We start from the raw sequence: 21,575 nt of genomic DNA on the forward strand, positions 1-21,575 counted from the left end.
ATAAAAAAAAAAAAAGAAAAAATGACTCTTAACCTACCCACATAGGACACAAAAATAAACTCTATATGGATTAAATCTAATGTCAACAATATAACAATAAGATTTTGGAGGAAAACAAAGAATTATCTTCATGTACCAGACATAAATTAAAATTTATTAAGGACAACACAATGCTAACTACAAAGGATAAAATAAGAATGATGTATTGAACTCTAAAATTGAAGACTTCCATTCATTAAAGGTCACGGATAAGAATAAAAATCAAGCCATGAGATGGATATTTGCAATGAACGTATGTGACCCGTGACTCATACCTAGAGTGTACAATAGATTCCTATAATCAACCTAAAAAGGCAGGCAATACAATAGAGAAATGGCTTTGAACAGATGCTTCATACAAAATGATATGCAAATGTCCAGTAAGCATATTGAAAAGAAGCTCAGCTTCATTAGTTATAAGGATATCCTCATTAAAACCAAGATGAGATACCACATCAGACCCACCAGAATGTCTATAATGAAAGCAGCAGACAATACTAAGGGTTGACAAGGATGTGGAACATACAGAATTTACATACACTCCACGTAGGACTTTGGGAAACTGTTAGGAATTGTCTGATTTGTCTGAACATACATGTAACCTATCAATTCTACTCTAAGTTATGTATACATACACTTGGAATGTATATATATGTTCGTCAAATGGCATATGTGAGATTATTCATGCAATCACAATTCTTTACAAAGCCGAGAAATAACACAAATGTCTGTTAACAGTGGAGAAGATAAATAATATTTTTTCATGCAATGCAATTCTCTAGAGTACCAAGGAGGGACATACTATTACTAAATTTAACAACACAAATGAGTCTCCAACGTGGAGTGAAAGAAGCATGACACACAAGTTTCATATAACTTTAGGTTCGGCAACGATCGAAACTAATGGAGTTAGAAATCAGAATGGCCATCAGTTTGGAGGAAAGTGACTGGGAGGTGGCATAAAGTGACATCTAGGATGCTAGTAGTGTTTTATTTTTTGATGTGGATGGTGGTTACATAGGTGTATTCACTGTAAAACTCAAGGACCTCAAAGTATGTGATTTGGCATATTTCAATTTACTAAAAGGAAAAACATTCACTAGAATACAATTTTCCAGCTATCAAATTGACCTTTTTTTTTTTCAGGACAATATTCATAGTTAGCAGTGAAGCAGGAAATATTTTATGTCACCTAATAGAATGGAAATTGATGTAGATTTTCTGGAAACAGTTGGATATTATCTAGTAAAGCTTAAAAAAAAAAAAGATGCCCTCTTATCAAATAACACAATTTTGAGGACTTTTTCCTATAGTAATAATCGGAGATATGAAAATATCTGTATGTAAAAGAATATTTCACACAGTTTTATTTCTATATCTAGACATTATAAACTAATTATGTAGGGATTAAATAAATATATCATGGCATGGATTGACAGAGTGCAAAGCCATTTGAATTGATGCATTCAGACAGTATTTTCTGGCTACTACAATCTTAAAATTAAAACATTAAGTGATAAGCTGGTTATAAAGCAGGATATAAAGTGATTCAGGTTATGCTTCTGTTTTCACTGAGTAAGGAATTTATTTTGTGTATTTTTTTATTCTTATATTTTCTAGTTCTAAATTAAACATATAGTATTTTTATACTAATCAGGCATATTTCAAAAGAAGCAATCTAATAATATAAAAATTTTAAATCAGGTATTCATAAACATACAATTTAAGCACAATATCATTTTTAGCATCACTTATTTTCCCACTTTAAGTGAATCTGTGCCTTCAGATTTTTAATCCATTTCCATACTGTTGTACCATACTAAGCTTTTCTTTCTTTCATTTGCTATCCAAATTATTCCAGTTTATTTTGCAACCTCAAATACTGAAAAGAAGATCTTCCAGTCTTTGCTTCTGTTAAATTAGTTCCTTACTATAAATTCTCAGAAGCAAAACTCCTAGGTCCAAAAGTACAAATGAAATACCCAGCACAAAAATTAATTTATTGAACAATATTACAATTACTACTTACAAAGCGCTCAAGTCTCTCCTAGGTATACAGTGGACATGAAAATCTGGATGTTGCAGTAGTTCAGAGGATAATAGTGAGGGGCTATGATCAAATCTGACCGTAAACAGGTCAATAGAGTTGGTGCAGAAGAATGCCATGGGGGCTAAAATGCAAACATTTAGTGTATGCCATCTGATTAAATCCCATCACCATAGCCAATTTACTCGTTGCTAGACCAAGCCCTAAACAACTATTTTTTTAAGTTTATTTATTTTAAGAGAGGGAGAGAGAGATGGAGAGAGCACAAGCTGGGGGGGGGGGTGCGGGGGGAGGGGGGCGGCAGAGAGAAGGTAGACAGAATCCAAAGCAGGCTTTGCAGCAGCGCAGAATCCAACATAGCACTCAAACTCATGAACTGTGAGATCACGACCTGAGCAAGATCAAGAGTTTGACACTTAACGGACCAAGCCACCCAGACACCCCAAGCCCTACACAACCATTGTTCTACCTCCCTGGATTCCACACACTTAGATACTTGTCTCTGGTTATTGGCTGAGACTTAATTCAGGCCAACATTCCAGATGCTGGGTAAAGAAAGCTATTACCTTTAAATCTTGGTAGAATATATCTGCCTTTTGTTGCTCCAAATTGCACTGCCTTTATTGCTACCATGGATCAAGTTTGTATCAAATTCACCATCTACTGTTTTAACTGCCTCATCTATATCATTATATATCTCCCAGCTTCAACCCCCAGTCGAGCTCTTTCCTTTAGGTTAGTTTTCCCCGAGTGTATTACCTTGTGTTTTCCAGGCTGTGTCTAATTTGGTTATGTTCTTTTATATCTCACACTAGCTGATCGCTCAATAAGTGTAACATAATTGTTTGAAATCTGCTGCTATACTTTGTTTTGGAATAGTTCCCTGAACTCTAAATACCTGAGCATGAAAATAATTAAGGTGAAATATTGAATACAATTGATTTCCTTGTACAAAATATTCAATATGCTCTTTAGATTTAGGGCACCAAAAAGGCTTCTTCTGGATGATATTAAAAGCCCACTTTGTTGCTTATGCACATTCTGTAAATCCTATTGCTTACACATTTATTTTCATTGAATATAGCATAAATGTATTCTATTCGTGTTATGCAGAAGTCCTTTAAGTTACAACTAACTTGGAATTGGCTCACAAATTGAGTTTTGATGAATAGTCGTAAGGAATTGGAGGAACAACAATATTTAACCAGTTTATATCACTGTAGAAAAAAAATCAGTTTTCAGGGTTCAGTTGTGTAGATCTGTCAAGTAGACAAATGTAACTCAATCATTTTGATGGACTTGTTTATCTATATTGCACAGGAATAAGTTAATATTTTTATGTTGAAGAGACAGGTAACTTATGTCTATAAATTCTAAAACAATAACCTGACATTCTGTATCAACATACGATAAATACAAATGGAATATTTCTCTGAAACTTTTATCCAGTATTAAATTATTCCTTAGAGTTATGTTCTTGGCTTGAGACCAAAAACAAACATATTAATAGTGAAGGTAAATGGGACACCACAATAATGGTAATGAACATGGGTGATGACTCTTTCAATTCTCTGCTTCCAGAAATGTTTGTGCCCTCTAGTACCCAGGCTATATGAGTCTAATGCTGTCTCAACATTTCCCCAACTGAAGGAGAAAAGGAAATGCTAATTGTAAGAAAAAGAGGTTTTTGACCATAGAGAAAACTCTCAAAGAGACCCTGACTCCTCTGTTCAAACTACTAGTCTCCATCTGTGTAAAGTATTTAACTTCAAGTCACCGATTAGATTGGGGGAGCCAAGCGTTTCCTACATGTTTGCTTTCTCTTTTATTCTCCTTACTTACAATCAGAGGAAAAAAAATTCTTAAATTGTGTCTGTGATCTTTATTTCCATAATAGTATAGATTGTATTATGAGAGATGTTTCCATATATAAATATTTTTATATTTACTTATTTTGAGAAAAAGCGAGAGAGAGAGAGAGAGAGAGAGAGAGAGAGAGAAATCGAGTGGGGGAGAGAGAGAAAAAGGGGACAGGGAATCTGAAGCAGGCTCCGAGCAGACAACAGAGAGCCCAATGTGGGATCCAAACTCATGAACCATGAGTTCATAACCTGAGCCAAAATCTGACGCTTAACCGACTGAGCCCCACCAAGGTACCCCTAGATGTTTCCATATAAAGGGATCTAATTACTAAAATGGGAAAGAAAACATATAAGATTGTTTCACTCAGAGCTTTGTTCCAGAGCAAAGAATATTAGGGATAAAAAATTTCAACATTTACTTTCAAGAGAATGAATTTGGAAAAACCTCACTATAATTCTCTTATTTGAGTTACAAAGATCAAATTATTATCAGCATCAATGTAACTTATTTTCTATTTCAGTTTCTGATGCCAAATAAAGAACTGGCATATTTAACTATGAAGTTCTTCTGCTAAGGAAGACAATATACTCACAGTTATTGTCTCACTTTTTATACATGCCTAAGAAAACATGGAATTGAAAATGGACAAAATTAATTTTAAGAAGTCATTTGGTCTAAATAAAAAGTCATTCTTCACATTTTTTTATTGTTTAGGGGGGGCACAGCCCTCAAATAACTACCAGCTTTTTGATTTTTCAAGTAATGATGCTGCTATATCAGAGTTTTGTTTTCTGAGTATTATGTGCTCACAGACAATGATATCAATACGCTCTTGCTGGAAGTCTGCTCAGCCTCAACTTCACACATACCTCTAACCAGGGATTTACAACTGACCCTGCTTCCAAGTTTCTTGCATCTCTCCAGTATGGCCTGGGTCATGGCACTGTTGGTTGGTATACCAAAGAACTGGCAGAAACAGCAATGTCTAATGTTTCTCCATCATCACCTGAGAACAGAGTTGACTCTCTTTAACTATTTGTGTTCAAGCGTCACTCACTTTATTGGTGAACACCTTACAATATCGTCCTTGAAGGGATAAATTACATAAGTTGCATCCAGAAAGTATTGCAGAGAGACAGGTGAATAAGAGATGCCTTTCACATTTAATCCTGTGTTAAAGCAAGCACTCTGTCCCCTGCATGTGTATTGCACATGCTAATAGAAGAAATCATGGCAAAAATTGAAAATATAAAATATCACAGCAATTTTGATATACTTCTATAAAACTATTAATATGTTTTTAAAAGTGAAAAGTCTAGGTAGATGCCAAAATGTGTAAGAAAAATTGACAGTAAGTATAAAATGAGACTGTCCTGGGAAAATGAGATCTAATGTTCACTCTATCCAATGCCCACAAAGCTTCTGGTTTAAGTAATTACTGATCTTCCTCTAAGACATATTTTATATAAACACATTTTACCATCCATCCCTGCTTTCCCAGTCACCAGTTATCACTGGTCCTTGAACTCTTTTTCTTATATTGTATTTGCATATTTATCACCTAAAGGTGATTCCATCTTCCATACTTTATTCCCCAAAACTATTACTCTGTGCTCTTTGAAATTTACAGTGGAAATATTTTGTTTGTTTCACATTGTTGTCATGCTTAAATGTGCTGTCTTCCGATGAGACAATTTCCTTGAAGTCTCCTGGAGCAATGGCTTTGATACCCCTCACCTCCCATGTAGAGAATCTCAGGACCTGCAGTAGAAGGTAGATGTTCTCCGCTACCTTCAAACCACTTTCCCAACAAGACATTTCCTCAAAAAAATCCCAATTTTCAAAGTTCATGACATCTAACTATACCACTTACTTTCCTCTCTTGTGGTCCTGATATACCTCATTCATTTATAACTTGGTATTGAGTCAGTATACTTCTAAGAGCCCTGAAGGAACCGTGCGTATTCCTGTAAAGAAATACTTGACACAGGCATCCCAAACCAATTTGATGAAAAATAGGGAAATAAGAAATTGGGATACAGACTTTGGGTCTTTAATATCTTTGAATTTGATCTCATAAGAACGAGAGTATTATGATTTTAGACTTTAATTCCTTTCACTCTAATGTTTTTGAATTTTAACTCACAAGATAATTTCTAATTTTTTTTTCTTCCTGGAATTAATCTGAGGATATTGTATTTGAATTTGAAGCCATTTACATTGTTGTCATTTTATTATCACAGAGCCTTTATGCATTTGGAGTATCATAATGTTGTCATTTAATTTAATTTTAGTATCTCTGAGAGGCTATATTGGATAACTTGGTTGGATACAATTTGTGATGAAACATATAACAGGGAATGGATTTTCAGCCTCGGATAATTTAATTAACCCTATATTTTTGACCCACTTTGGAGCCTCTTATGGTTTAATTATATATCACCTCAATATTGATTAAAATAGTTGGTATTAGGGAAGTGCTTCATGAAGGTAGGAGAAGGTATCTCTCCACTCATTGTTGATTTTCTCCTTTTTTAGGAAGAGGAAACATACCTGTCATTTTTGCGAGACATAATGGTGAAATCCAAGTTGGTAACAGAATACAAAAGTGGGAATGTTCAATAATACTTATTTCTCTCTTCTCATGATTCCTGCCATATATAGGAATATCCATGGTCACAACACTCCTGACCTCCCCCTGGACCCTTTCACTTCACTAACATTAGTGAATGCTATATGAAAGGAACTGTTATAAGTGCTTTACATGAATTAACTTATATGAATGTTATGAGGTCCATAGGAGGGCAGCAACATATTTTGTCATAACACAGAATGTTATTACTTCCAAACTAAAATGAGACAATGAGGTTAAATAATCTGTCCAAACTATAAGTCACAGTTATGTTGCCAAATCAAATCTCCAGTCCCCAATTTTTATTATATTCACATTTGAAGAGCTTTCATTAGCAGTTGAACACTTCCTCCTTTTAGAAACATATTTTCCTCTTGGTTTCGGTTATCCCACAAACACTGATTGCCTTATTTTCCCAGTGGCCAGTCTCTCTCAAATCTCTGTGGTAGGTTCTAGCACACTGCTTGATTTGCTAACATTAAAACTCACTGGGGCCTTGTTATAAACCTCATTCTTGATTATATCTACATTCTTTCTCTAAGTAATCTCATGTGAGACCATGGCATTATATATCATCTAAATGTTGAAGACATAAATTATATCCCTGGCCTTCATCTCCACGCTGAAAGCTAGAAGTGTGTCTCCAAATATTTTGGTCAATTGTAACATGGATATCTGAAAACTTTTCCAAACATAATATGTTCAAACAGAACTATTGAATCCCTACCACATACTCCCATCCTATTCCTATCAAGACAATCTAGAAGTCATCTGTAAATCACCCTTTCCATTATGTAAATGCATGTAAAAGCAGAGGAAAGATACATACTAAAGTAACAACAGCTATTGCCTTTAGGGGCTGTTTTGATGGGGAGAGAAGGATGAGCTACAGGAGGAATAAGTTATATGTGTTGTGTATTTGTGTGTGTGTGTTATATATTAAAAATGGGGGCGTTACAAGGGGCTTTTACTTTTTTTCTCAATATGCTTCCTTATTACTTGAAAATTTAAAAAATAAAAATGTGTTCATGTCTTACTTTATAATTCAAAATATTTTTTGAAAACCCAGGAATCTGATTTCTATGCCTACTATGAATAATTACTAGTTTATATCTTTCTGCACCTTTTCTGTTTTATCCAAATGAGACCAAATAAGCCCAACTGTGTTGTGATTTTATTATAACATTATAGACTCAGTTTATATGGTTAAGCTCTGTAGCTCTATATGTATCTACTACAAAGCTAAATATTAATTGAATAATAGATTGAAATCATTTTTTTCAGTATCTTTTACAATGTAGGCATCAAAACTTCACTCAATATTTAAATTGACTAGCAATGTAAAATTGAATTTTTTCTAGACCCATAAATTATTTTTTTCTAACATAAATCTCCTTGCAAATATAGGAATATATAATTTTTTCACACTCTAAAATATAAACAAGTTAAATTAACCTATTTGGGGCCCAGAATGAATTCTCCAACTCAAGTAAAATAACTACAAGAAGAGAATTCATTATTCATCTATCAAAGAAAATCACTTCTTATATTAAACTTTTTAAAATTCACTTATTGTACTTATTTTAGGGACTACCACTACATTACAAATAATGGAAATTGAAAAATATAATAAATGGACAATACTTACTCTAGAAAACAAAACTGTATTAGTCATTGAATTCAACAAGTCTTATATTTTACACAAAATCATTAGATTGAGGTCTGATCTGGATTTTTGAATAACAGAAAATTTTATCTGTTAATTTTGTGTAGAAAAGGTGATAGGGGAAAAAAAGAAAGAAATATACCTAAGCATGATTTAGGTTTTTTTGTTTTTTGTTTTTTTCTCATAAGGTCTATCGTACCTTTTAGTACTCATTTTTGGGTATATGGTGTTAATTTTCTGGTTTGTGGAAGGTTGGGAAACAGATGGATTTGAAAAATTATAGATAGGTTGGCTATCCTAACAAGAAACTGGGTAGACTTTTATAATTTTGGTTCCCTTGTTTAGATCTTTTATTAAAGGAGAAGTAAATGTTGACTGCTAAAAGGAACACTGAGGCAAATTATTATTTCACTTTTTGTTTTAACCTCAGAGTAAGTGGAAACAGGCTGCTAAAGCAATTATAGAAGGAAAAAAAGGAACCTAGGCAATATATTGCAGTTTAAAATAATTATTAAGAAAAGTGTCAGGATCTGTAGCTTAACTTACCATATGATATGCTTTATTATAATTTAAAACTCTGCATTCTACCTCTCCTCCTATTTTGTCAAATTTCTAAGAAACTGAACCTCAGAAATACCTTTTTTCATTTTCACTACTTATTATATTGTCATTCCTTTTCTTTCAGTACAAAAGTTACCTATGGAATGTTCTATACCAATTAAACCTAGTTTCTTTGTGCCTACTTTTATTTCTGACTTAAAGTTAGGAAGTCAGCATTCTGATCAACGAGTTACACTGCATGTTACCAGCCCTCTTTCTTTAGAGCTTGGTGTAACTTTTGACCTCACTGTCACTGCCTCATGAACACTCTCAATCCATTGTTTCAGGATTCTATGATCCTTATTCCCCTCTCATACATTTCTATCCATCCCATCTCTACCTGTTTTGCTAGATCACTTCTCTATATCATTGGAGTTATTCTTCAAGATTAACTTCTTGGGTTTTACATTAGCTATCCTATACTAAAACAAAACAAAACAAAACAAAACAAAACAAAACAAGATGCTATATATTTTAAGTATTTAAGGAAGTGTTGATGCAAGATGTCAGATTGGACACATTTACTCCTTTTCCCCACAAGACATCAATATAAAGGGAGTAACCTCTAACAAGAAAGAAATAGGCAAATAGCAATGAGAGGATTCAACAGATATTTTAAGGATAGAATATAGATGAAAGGGTGATGACAGGAGATAGAGAGTGTGGGAAATAGAAATTGGGAATATGTGACCAAGTACCTGAAATGAAATCCTGGAATGACTCAGACTCAGACATAACAAGTGGGAATGGAAACAGAGAATATATATGGAGGACAGGGCTTCATCAGGTAGCCTGGCCCATTCTCTTGCCCTACCCAAACATGCAGCGAGATCAAGCTCCAAGCATTTCTACCCTGAGAAAAATCCTAAGGATTCTTCTCTAAAATACTGATCAAACTGACAATAGAAAAGTAGAGCTTTCAGGATACTTTCATTCATTCAAAAAATATTTACAGTATATCTACTCTCTACCAATCTCTCATTTGGTTGCCAGAAATACGTTGATACCAAGTTTATTTTCTCCTGAAACTGACATTCTAGTGGAAATGTCCACACACACACTCACACACACATACACACACACACAAACTAAGGTCAAGTAGAGATAAATACTATGAGGAAAAAGTTAAGCAGGTTAAGGTTCTGTGTGTGTGTGTGTGTGTGTGTGTGTGTGTGTGTGTACGTGTGTTGTGTGTGTGTGACTTACATAGTGTGGTCAGGGTACACATAAAGAGAAAGATGGAGGTAAGCAGAAATTCTACAACAGGAGTAGAGGCAAAAAAAAATCTATAAAATAAGAATTGGAAAACCATGAAAAAAGAAACAGAACAAAAATATTCTGAAAAAAACTAAAAATAATTGCTGAAGAAAAGGGTTAAAGTTAAGGTGGAACAATTTCCAAGAAGATAGAGCCAATACATAAGAACTCAGACCATATGCCTGAGGAAGCCCATACCAAGTGTGAATGCAGTTCCAACTGACTCCAGAGTCCAGGCTCTTTGCCCCTGTTATATACTGATCCAAAAATCTACATTTGTTCATTGTTATTATTATTTTTTTTTAATTTGAGAGAGAAAGAGAGAAAGAGCGCAGAAGAGAAGGGCAGAAGAAGAGAGGGAAAGAATCTTAAGTAGGCTCCACATTCAGCGTGGAGCCCTACACAGGGCTTGATTCTATGATGCGGGAATCATGACCTGAGCCGAAATCAAGAGTGGGTCACTCAAATGACTGAACCACCCAGGCACCCCAAACATTTGTTTATCTTTAAAATGGGTATGCTGATAGCTTGCAGTGTTCTCCTGAGTTGAAAGAGATGCATATAAAGGGTTTAAGATAATAACTGACACATATCGTTTGGTGTGTAAATGCTAGCTATTATTAAATTATTGCTATGCTCAGTCTTTTAGAGCTATCATTAATTTTAAGCTGTCAAGTTTCACCTCCTGTGAGTCATCACAAAAATCTTTATTTTCATCCCTGATGTCTCCTAAGTTCTGGTTCAATATTTCCATCTGCCTCCTTCATAGTTCCACTTGAATTTTTTGCTTTTAATGTACTATTACCACTGGGAAATGTTGTAGTGTAATGGAATTAACCTGAAAGTGAGAATCAAAAAATTATGCTAAAAAAATAAAATTGTGTTCAAATCTAACTTTAGCATAAGTTGTGTGACCCTAGCATGCGATTCAGTTTCTTCCTTTTCAGTTATTGAAAAGGGAAAATGAGAGAATTTAATTCAGTGAAGTATAACATGATTTCTAAATTAATTCTGCAACCAGATTATAGATTTATGAATCATTGATGCCCTTTCCCAGCCTCTTTGTTTTCAAAAATACCCAAACAAACAACTCTCATAATGATTTTCTTAGATATGCCCTTCTATTCTTCCTTACTACTATCTCAGGTTTGGGTGTTATTGCTTAATATCTGGGCTATTACAGTGTCACCGTGGCTGGCCTCTCTGACCAAAGCTTCCATCCTATATAGTCAATACTTCACGATGCTCCTGCTTGGTTGTCCTAAAATATTGATTTGATTATTTTATTCTCCTCTTCAAAAACTTTTGTGATTCACCATGACTTTCAGGAGGAATAGAACTATTGTATTTGACGTTCAAGGACAAGCGAAGCAGGTCTAATTTTTAGCCTTTTTTTTTTTTTGCCAGTAGTTCACCATTTCAAACAAGCTCTCTGCCAGCCTCCATCAGACTTGTGCTTTTTTACCTCCATGACTTTTCTCACACTCATTTATTTTTTATTTTTTCAACACTCCACTCCACATACAATAGTCAAATGTAAATTCCACCCATCTTTCAAAGTCCAGCCTAAGTGCCCCCCCCCCTTGTCTGAAGCCCTTACAGATTGTTTTCTTTGAGCTGCTTTAGAACTTATTTCGGTACAACTAATATATCATTTATAACATATTAGTCTGCTTTATAATTATTTGCATATATATCTTAAGACCTCTATTTGATTTCAAGTTTTTGGATGAAATAAATCATCACCACAGCACCTAGCATGATGCCCGGCATGCTGAATGTCTTATAAATATATATGACATGAATTAATGCATTTTTTCCTAGGACAAAAATAAATAGGGCTTTCTTTCTTTCACATTAAATGTTATCAAAAAGTATATGATGAGGCCATTGACATTTTGCAGCATAGATTTACCATTAACATATATTTTGTTTAGAAACAGCAATAATATTGAGAGGTATTCACATTTATATACATCTTAATCAATGCACATGAAAGAAAGAAAACTGTTCAAAGATGTTGTTCAAAGAACAGAGAAATAACAACTAAATGAGAAAATATTAGCCAATGATTTCTAATAAGATTTTTTTTGAAAATACCTGACAAATAATTATGTAAACTTTGAATTTGTCTGCAAGCTTGAATTAGCACAAGGTAACACAACTGGATTCCTTTCAGAATTAAGTCAAATGATAAAAAATTCTAAAGCACAATGTAGTAAATCCTCTGGAATAATCATATTAGGATAAACCTTTGCCTGGAATTCTAACTCTTGAGTAGAATGCTAAGACGGTCCACAAAATGATAAACAGGAGAGCCTTCATCTATAAAGATAAAATGACTCAGTAAAATATGCAGTTAGTGTTTATACATATTCTGCGTGTGAGTAATGATATTCACTAATGAAATACTTGTTTGGCTTCAGGTGATAAACATTTGTTAAACAAATTTTTCTTCTGGTAGAGGGATCTGGGCACTAAGAGCACTCATTGACATTTAAATATATTTTTTTTCTTCACCAACAAAACACAAAATATGTAATTATGCTGATTTGTTAAGCAACTCGCCCTGAGCTTGGTGATTGCTATCTTCTTCTTGACGACATCTTTCCTTAATCACAATTTCTCCCAAGCATTCAGGACAAAGGCTGGTTGATATATTCTCGCGACATAAAATCCCCACACTATTGGAGCATACTGGTTTGCTTACTGGTGAAACTGGTTCCCTTAGGGATGACTATCCCGGGAATATTTAAAAGGACTAGTGAAAAATAAATAAATGAAATGAAAAATATCAGAGCTTAGGACATGGTTAAGACATATTGGAAGAATATACGTGTGATGTGTGAATAGAACATAATACAAAATTGAGAAGGACACTTCATATAAATAGTAAAGAAAGGAAATGGCATTGGCTCCTAATTAAATCTAAAAATGTGGTATGTCAAATTCTTAGACATTGCTGTAATGTTCCTAGTATATAGGGCCACAAACAATGAACATTTTCTTGACAAATGAGTTCGTTGAAGATACAAAAGCGATTTTTCCCATCAGCCATGCTGACCTTGTTTTATGTCTCCCCATGCCACGAATATCATAAATAGTTCTAAAAGTGACACAATGTCCTATATTCTAGAAATTTCAGATCCAACAAAAGCATAGCTTAAAATTTTATTCAGAATATAGTTCTAATGGAAATACACACATAGAAGATGTTTACTACTTTCCCATTAAAGTCAATTTTCCATATATAGGCTATTTATAGCTTTAAACTGAGAACCAAAACCTTTAGAAGACTACATTGAATATAGACAGTCTGTAAGTCATGGTTACTTAAAAAGTGTTTTTCATTTTCTTGTCCTTATTTATTTCACTCAGAATTCATTACTTGGAACCCACAGGTTAAAATACCACAATTTTAAATATGATTAGTGTCTCAAGATTAGACCAGACTACAAAACAGCAGTGAAATACTTGGGAGTAACTTCAGTTTTGTTTTGTTTTGTTTTGTTTTGTTTTCCTGGAAAACTGTAAGATTGTATTACTGAGATTTTGCAGGTTTCCCTATCCTCCTTGATAATGATGTAATGCATGGTGTTACAGGTTAGTCAATTTTCTCCACACTTGAGCACATCAGCTGATAGAAGGGTACCTAAGAAAGTAGACCTGGCCCTTCCTTCTCACAGTACATGAAGCGTTTCGAGAGGCCAGCGCCCAATGAAAGGGACAGAAGATGTTCACATCTCAGGCAGAGGGGAGGATCATTCTCCAACTCATCTATTCAAAACACCAAAGCTGTGCATTCATAATGTGTGAATTTCAGTCAGTCCTGAAACTGATTAATTGACAGTTGGAGAATTGAGCCACAGGTAAACCTGAACTTCTTCAAAGTTTTATGTTATTATTATATAGTTATTATAACATATTATGACATATTATAACATATAATATATTGTATATAATATTATATATATATTATATTATTATTAGAGAGCAAAGAGATTAAAGTTTTTCTGATCATTGACAGTATAAAGCTATCATATGTGAAATAGGGTAGAGAAAAACTTGTAACCTAACTAACTTTTTTAAAGCTAAAGAATATATTAAGATATGCTTATATTATACAAGCCCTAACTTTCAATTTATCTAGTCATAACTAATACCCATCGATCCATGTATCTATCTATCCTCTGTCCATCCATTCATCTGTCCATTAAAGAGATTTCACGAAGCTAGCATTATGAAGATATATGTGACATTCAGAATTCCATTACTGACTGTGCCTGTAATCCTAAAGAAACCATGTTCTCCTTGCAATGAGTAAAAAGTGATGATTAGAATTATGCTCAGATAGATTTTCTTTGACATTTCAGCTGCAAGCTTTCTATCTACTTCTTCAATCTGTATTAATATTAATGTAATAACCCTACCTGACCCATAGCTGCAGGCATTCTAAGTGAATCTGCATCTTTGCACAATACTGCCGATTTTAGGGATATGAAATTAGCAGGAGTCGCAGTGCAGTGGAGAACTGCCATTCCTCACCCCACTCTCTGAGATCTTACTGAAGCAAGAAAAAGGATCAGGAGAGTGGGACAGTCTTGGGTCCTTCCTGAGTGCCAAGGTCAAAAAATGTAGATATAAAAGGAAAGGAAAGAACTAAAGTATTTCACATCAGGTAAGCAAAGATACCATGAGATAGGATCTAAAGTCAAGCAAGGGGTCATATATAATAAGGGTGGAACATTTTTGATTTTTTTATTCTGTAACTTGTAAACAAGTATGATTACCCATAAACAATAAGAAATACTCATCTAGGAAATTATTAGTCATATCTATATCATCTATATGTATACACACACACACACATACACACACACAGGGAGTTCTTGCTGGTTTGTTTGGTTGGGCTTTTTTTCCCTCTTTTTGACCTCTGTGTCTACGTGTCGAGGTCCACCACATTTCCTTTCCTTCGTGATTTTTTCATCATCCATGTAGGCTTCTTAACACCAAGAAAAGACACGTACAAAACACTAACATATATCCATTTATTTTGTAGAAATTTTCAAGAAAAACTACCTTTCTTCTGGTGAGTACCGCTGTCACAAACCTCATGGGAAAAACTCTCCCCTACATTGTAGAAATAACTTCTGTGCTTGCTACACACAAATAAGGTTGTAGGAGAAGTAAACATATTAAAATCTGACTTACTCCCAGGAGACTCAATAACATTTTTAAAACCAAGAAAATCAGAGGAAAGGTACAAGCATTCACACAGCTATATAAAAGTTTAAAAATAAAAAAAAAGTATTTTTCATAAATGATTTCATATATTCCTCAGGCTATAAAGCAAACCAAAATAACTGAACAAAAAAATCGTAGAAGCATACAAATACTCAGATGATGGAGATGGTTAAAGGTACATATTTTAGAAATAAATTTCCATTCCTGGTTCCCTCTATGTACAGGAAATAGAAAAACCCTCAACATTATAAGAAATTTTTAAAAGGAAGGGGAAACAAGAATCGCTGTCCTCATGGCCAACATACTTTCCTCATCACATCACATAATGCTGTTCTGGTTTTATCTGCCAACCATTCAGTTGTCTACCACAGGCAGGATTCCCTCTCACTGCGCGCCATTCAATAGAGCATTTAGACTGCCAGCTATCTTGGCCGCAGATTTGTAGGCTGCCTGTTTTTGTCTTGAACCGCATATACCCTATCCTGCGTGTTTGATTTCTGAAAGCATCCAGAGGTGTCTAATTACAATAGATTCACATTTGCATGTGTAATTTCTTATTGTTTGTCAAACAAGGAAGGAAAGAGATATACTGGTAGGTAAAATTTTTCTAAAGGAGGAAGCAAAGACTCCTGCATAAGGAAAGTAATATAGGTAAGGCTGACATTTCTACTGACATTCAATGATTCAAAACAAAACAAAAACAAAAGCACAAAACAGTGACTCTCTTTCCTCTAGGTCTTTTGGCTTCAACTGTGATTTTCTTCATCTTATCTCCCCAAAATATCAAAACATCTCATGGCATTGTCATGAAATCCAGAGGAAAATTGTACAGTTTCATGAATCATGTATAGAGGTAGATATATCAGTTGTAAGCAAAGTTTTATCTTTACTCCATACGTTTGGGGATCATAATACATTTCATTTGTATACTTATTCTTTTACCCTTTAATGCAATGGGTAAGGCTGAATAAATAGAGAAGCACCACCATATTAGTTACCCTCCAGTCCAATTCCTAACCCTGGCTGCAAATGTGAATCACTTAAAAAAGCTAAGCTCCGCCTCCAGAAATTTCATTTTTAACTTGACTGCGACTTTTTTCTAATATTTAGAATTGATCTGATACAGTTTAATCCTAAAACACTAAACTACCAAGTTCATTTATAATCAAACTAAAAAATCAGAAACAAAAACAAAAGCACAGAACTAAATACACTGAAAGATAAAAGAAATTCCCAAAGGGTTAATCTCTCCTGAGTTGCTACTTATGGGCTGCTCCCTGATTCACCAATACTCTTCAAATAATGGTTTTCTATTTAATTATTTTGGTAGGCAAAATAACACCCCCCGAAGACAGCCATGTCCTGATCATCAGAACCCGTGAATAAGTTATATTACGTGGCAAAGGGGCATTAGGTTGTAGATGGAATTAAGGCTGCTAATCGGCTGACCTAAAAATAGAGAAGTTATTCTAGTTCACCCACATGGGCCCAGTAAAATCACAAGGGTCCTAAGAAGTGGAAGACTGAGGCAGGAGAGGGTCAAAGAGATATGATGACAGAAACTGGGTCAGAGAGAGTCAATATGACTGGTTTTGAAGATGGAGGAGGGATGCTATGATTAAGGGAATGTGGACAGCTTCTAACAGAAATGGTAAGGAAACCAGTTTATTCCCAGAGTTCTAGAAATGAAGGCACCACTTCTGAAACATAATTTGGTCCAGTAAGTATTGGGTTTATAACATATAAAACTGTAAAATAACACATTTGTGTTCTTTTAAGCCACTGAATTTGCAGTAATTTGTTAAAGCAATGTTAGAAAACTAACACAACTATTTTATTATAGACCTTTAAAAGTTGCTGACTGGCATTAAAATAAAAGCATAATTTAATTATGGTAAACAATTTAGAGCAACTAGCAATAAGCCAGAGATTAATATATCCATGCCAGTTGGTAATCTAATCAGTAAATTCAATTTCACATAAAAAATAGAAATCTTCACATATGTGTGGATTACTTATAAAAACAAAAGTTGGGAATTATAAGTGAATAAAAACATTTATTAAAATAGTATTTCACCTTTTAAGAGTAGAGACATAAAAACATAAGCAGGTGGCATGTAAATAATCACCTAGACTGCCATGTGATACAGATTAAGGCACCAGACTTGACAGTTAAGTGAAAAAGAACTACATACTACTTTTGCTAAAACTAAGAAGAGATATAATTTTCTACCTATATTGGAAGCATTAAGTGCTCAGCAGGGAGCAGAATGATTTATGATAGCAGAGGTAGCATAATGTTCTGGAAAAGAAATTAAGATAAAATTAAGCTGGATATCAGAAATGGTCTCAACAAAATGCAGTAATCTCCCAAATAAATTGGTGGGATCTTTACCACCTGAGAACTTTACATAATAATGACTTTTAAGATCAAATACTTTTTTTTTAATGTTACAAAAGACTTGGAAAAAAAATTGCTTAGGCTCATAAAACCATATACCTCCCATTTTCAGAAGGGAGGTATCCCCTAATATTTACACCAGAATGTACAAGCATTTAAAAATATACACATGCATTTGACTCTTGAACAACTCAGTGTTGACAAAAAGACTTACTGATAACGAAAGCAGTAGATTAACAAATATTTTATATGTTATGTGTATTAAATACAGTATTCATGCAATAAAATAAGCTAGAGAAAAGAAAATTTTAAGAAAATCTTAAGGATGAGAAAAATATTTACAGAGCTACACTGTAATTTTTGAAAAATTTTGCACATAATAAACTCACACAATTCAAATTTATTTAAGGGCCAACTATACATATCATTATACACACACACACACACACACACAAACACACACATATATATAATATACATATATTTTAAAGACAATCTATATATCCTTTAAAAATTTTTTTTAAATGCTTTTTATTTATTTTTGAAGGAAAGAGAGACAGAGCATGAGCAGGAGAAGAGCAGAGAGAGAGGGAGACACAGAATCCAAAGCAGGCTCCAGGCTCTGAGCTGTCAGCACAGAGCCCGATGCAGGGCTGGAACTCACAAACTGTGAGATCATGACCTGAGCCGAAGTCAGACACTTAACCAACTGAGCCACCCAGGCACCCCATCTGTATATCCTTAAACTACTACAATTGCAACTATTAGAAACTACAAGTTACAGCATCCCATTGTACAAATATCCCTGTTACAAAAAATATTGTAAATCAATATTCACCACAAAATAATGTCCATATGTCTATAACACAATGATTCCACCTAAATCCAAATATCACCATACCTGCTCTCAAAATTATACAAATCAACAAAGACATAGAACAGTGCCTATCCCCAGTAGTCATAACTGGATAGAGTACTCTACAGGGTTTTGCCTTACTAGTAGAGAATAAACAGCTGAAGATTAGACATGGCTCTGGTTCTATTATTAGGAATAAGACCCAAAATGATCAAATTGTTTCCAAGTAACAGAAATGAATTCCAGAAAAACCTCAAGAGTATTTGTGGAAACACAAAAGTATTCAGCATCCAACAAAGTAAAATTCACAGCGTCTAGCATCTAATGAAAATCACTACCTATTTAAAGGAACAGGAATATATTACCCATAATCAGGAGAAAAAACAAATTAATTGAAACATAACTAATTATTACATATGTTAAAAACAGCAGACAAAAATAATAAAGAACTTATTATAACTCTATGTTATTTTTAAAAAGCCAAGCAGAGGGGTTCCTGGATGGCTCAGTTGGCTAAGTGTCCAACTTTGGCTCAGGTCATGATATCACAGTTTGTGGGTTCCAGCCCCAGACTGGGCTTGTGCTGACAGCTCAGAGCTTGGAGACTGCTTCGGATTCTGCCTCTCTCTCTGCCCTTCCCCCACTTGTGTTCTGTCTCTCTCTCTCTTTCTCTAAAAAATCTACAAACATTAAAAAACATTTTTAAAAAAGCACCAAGTAGCGACATGAAAAATATTTTACAAAGACCCAGATCAAGCTTCAAGAGATAAAAACTACAATGCAGGAGTTGAAAAATACACTGGTTGAGAATAACAGCAGATTTGACATTGCAGAAGAAAAGATTAGTGAACTTGAAGACATAGCTATAGAAATTACCCAAAATAAAACACTGACAAAATAAAAAAAATAAAGAAGAATTTCACTTGGGAAATATGGAGTAGATATACATTTCCAAATTTTATCTCTCAGTTCTTCTAAAAGCCTTAAACATTATACACAAAACAAGCATAAGAAGACTCTATAGGAGAGAGAAGAAAGAAGATTGTCTCGGGACCTTGGGACCAGTGATAATGTACCTGGATTTTCCTTTTGCCTTTTTTACGCCAGAGTAGGTGCTAATAAAAATAGAAATATTGAAATGCTAACAGCAGCAGATAAAGAATCCCCAAGAAAATTCTCCTCACTTCAGGTAGTTAAAGGATAAGAAAGGAAGAACCTAACAAGAGTTTTAGATAATAATCATTCTGTATCAGCAAAACACCACAGAAGAGATTGTGATCCTTCTGCCCAGAAAAGGATGATTCCCTCCTTCACCACGCTGTAACCAGGTACCCAAACCCTCCTTCCAAGGTGGTGTCAGAGAAGGTTGAGTACAACGTCACCACTAAGGTTGTAATGAGACCACCTACTTGTACACCATGATGTCATTGGAGACCATGTGGAGAACCTGGACTTCTACTCCAACCCGGTAATAATAAGGTACCCTTCTTCCTCCCCAATGGGGGAGGGGAATGTCAGAAGAAGCCCAATAGACAATCAGAACATTAACCACTGTTGAGTAGTAACAAGGTTCCCCCTCTGCCCCAAAACTTTGTCAGTGAGGGCCATGTGGGAACAATTATGAGTCACCCATGTCCTTCCCGGACAGGGTGGTATCCACAGACTCCTAATGGGAAAAAGGGCCTCCCAACCCTATCCAGTAGTGACGAGGAAGACATAAATAACCAATATCAGGAACAAAATAGCAGATATCTCTATAAACTCTGTAGACATCAAAACATAATAAGAGAATACTGTGAATAACTCTATGCACATGAATTTGACAACTTAGTTAAAAAGGACCAAAATCTTGAAAAGTAAAAACTACACAACTCACTCAACATGAAATAGAAGAACAGGAGATGTGAATAGTCATCTGGTCAAAAAGTATTTTTTCTGGATTTTTTAAATAGTGAATTCAGTTCCTTCAGACCCCAATGATTTCACTGGGGAATTCTACCAAGTATGTAAAGAATTAACACCAATTCTACACTCTTACAATCTGTTCCAGAAAACAGATAAAAAGTAATATTGCCCAAAACATTTTGTAAACTCAATATTATACTGACACCAAAACCTGATAGAGCTAAAATAAAAAATAGTGACAACACCCAATGCTGTCCAATACCAAAAGATGTGGAGAAACTGGATCTTTGATACATTGTTGGTGGGAATGTGAAGTGGCAGAGTGACTCTAAAATGTAGTTTGGCAATTTTTTAGAAAAATAAAACCGTACTTAGCATAATATCTGCCTGGATATTCACTCCAGAGGATCAAGAACTTACAACTACACAAAAATGTGTACATGATTATTCACAGCTGTTTAATTGTAATAACAAACTGGAAAAAATTAAATGGCTCTCAACAGGTAAATGGCAAACACACACACTCACATGCACACACACACACACACACACACACACACATACACACACAAAACCCACAATATGTTCGTACCATAGGATACTCTTCAGCAGTAAAAAAGAACAAACTATCAATATACACCACAACTTAGATGAATCTTTAGTGCTTTGTACAAGTGAAAAGAGCCAATCTTATAATGTCACATAATATATGATTCAATGTCTATACGTCTTTTAAAGGCATCATTGAATTATTTTTATATAATTTTATTTATTGTGGTAAGATCATTTAACATAAAATCTACCTTACCAAATTTTCAAGAGTACAATACAGTACTGTTGACTATAGGAAAAATGTGCAGAATTCTAGAACTTACTCATTTTGTTTAAATGAAACTTTGTGCCCATTGAATAGTAATTCCCCATCTATCCCCTTCTAGCCCACGGAAACCCCAGTTCCATTCTGATTCGATGAACTTGACTACTCTAGATAAATTATATGAGCGGAATCATTCAATACGTGTCTTTCTGTACTGGCTTATTTCACTTAGCATAATGTCCTCAAGT

This window comes from Lynx canadensis, chromosome B2 (genome assembly GCF_007474595.2).
Source record: "Lynx canadensis isolate LIC74 chromosome B2, mLynCan4.pri.v2, whole genome shotgun sequence".
Lineage (NCBI taxonomy): Eukaryota > Metazoa > Chordata > Mammalia > Carnivora > Felidae > Lynx > Lynx canadensis.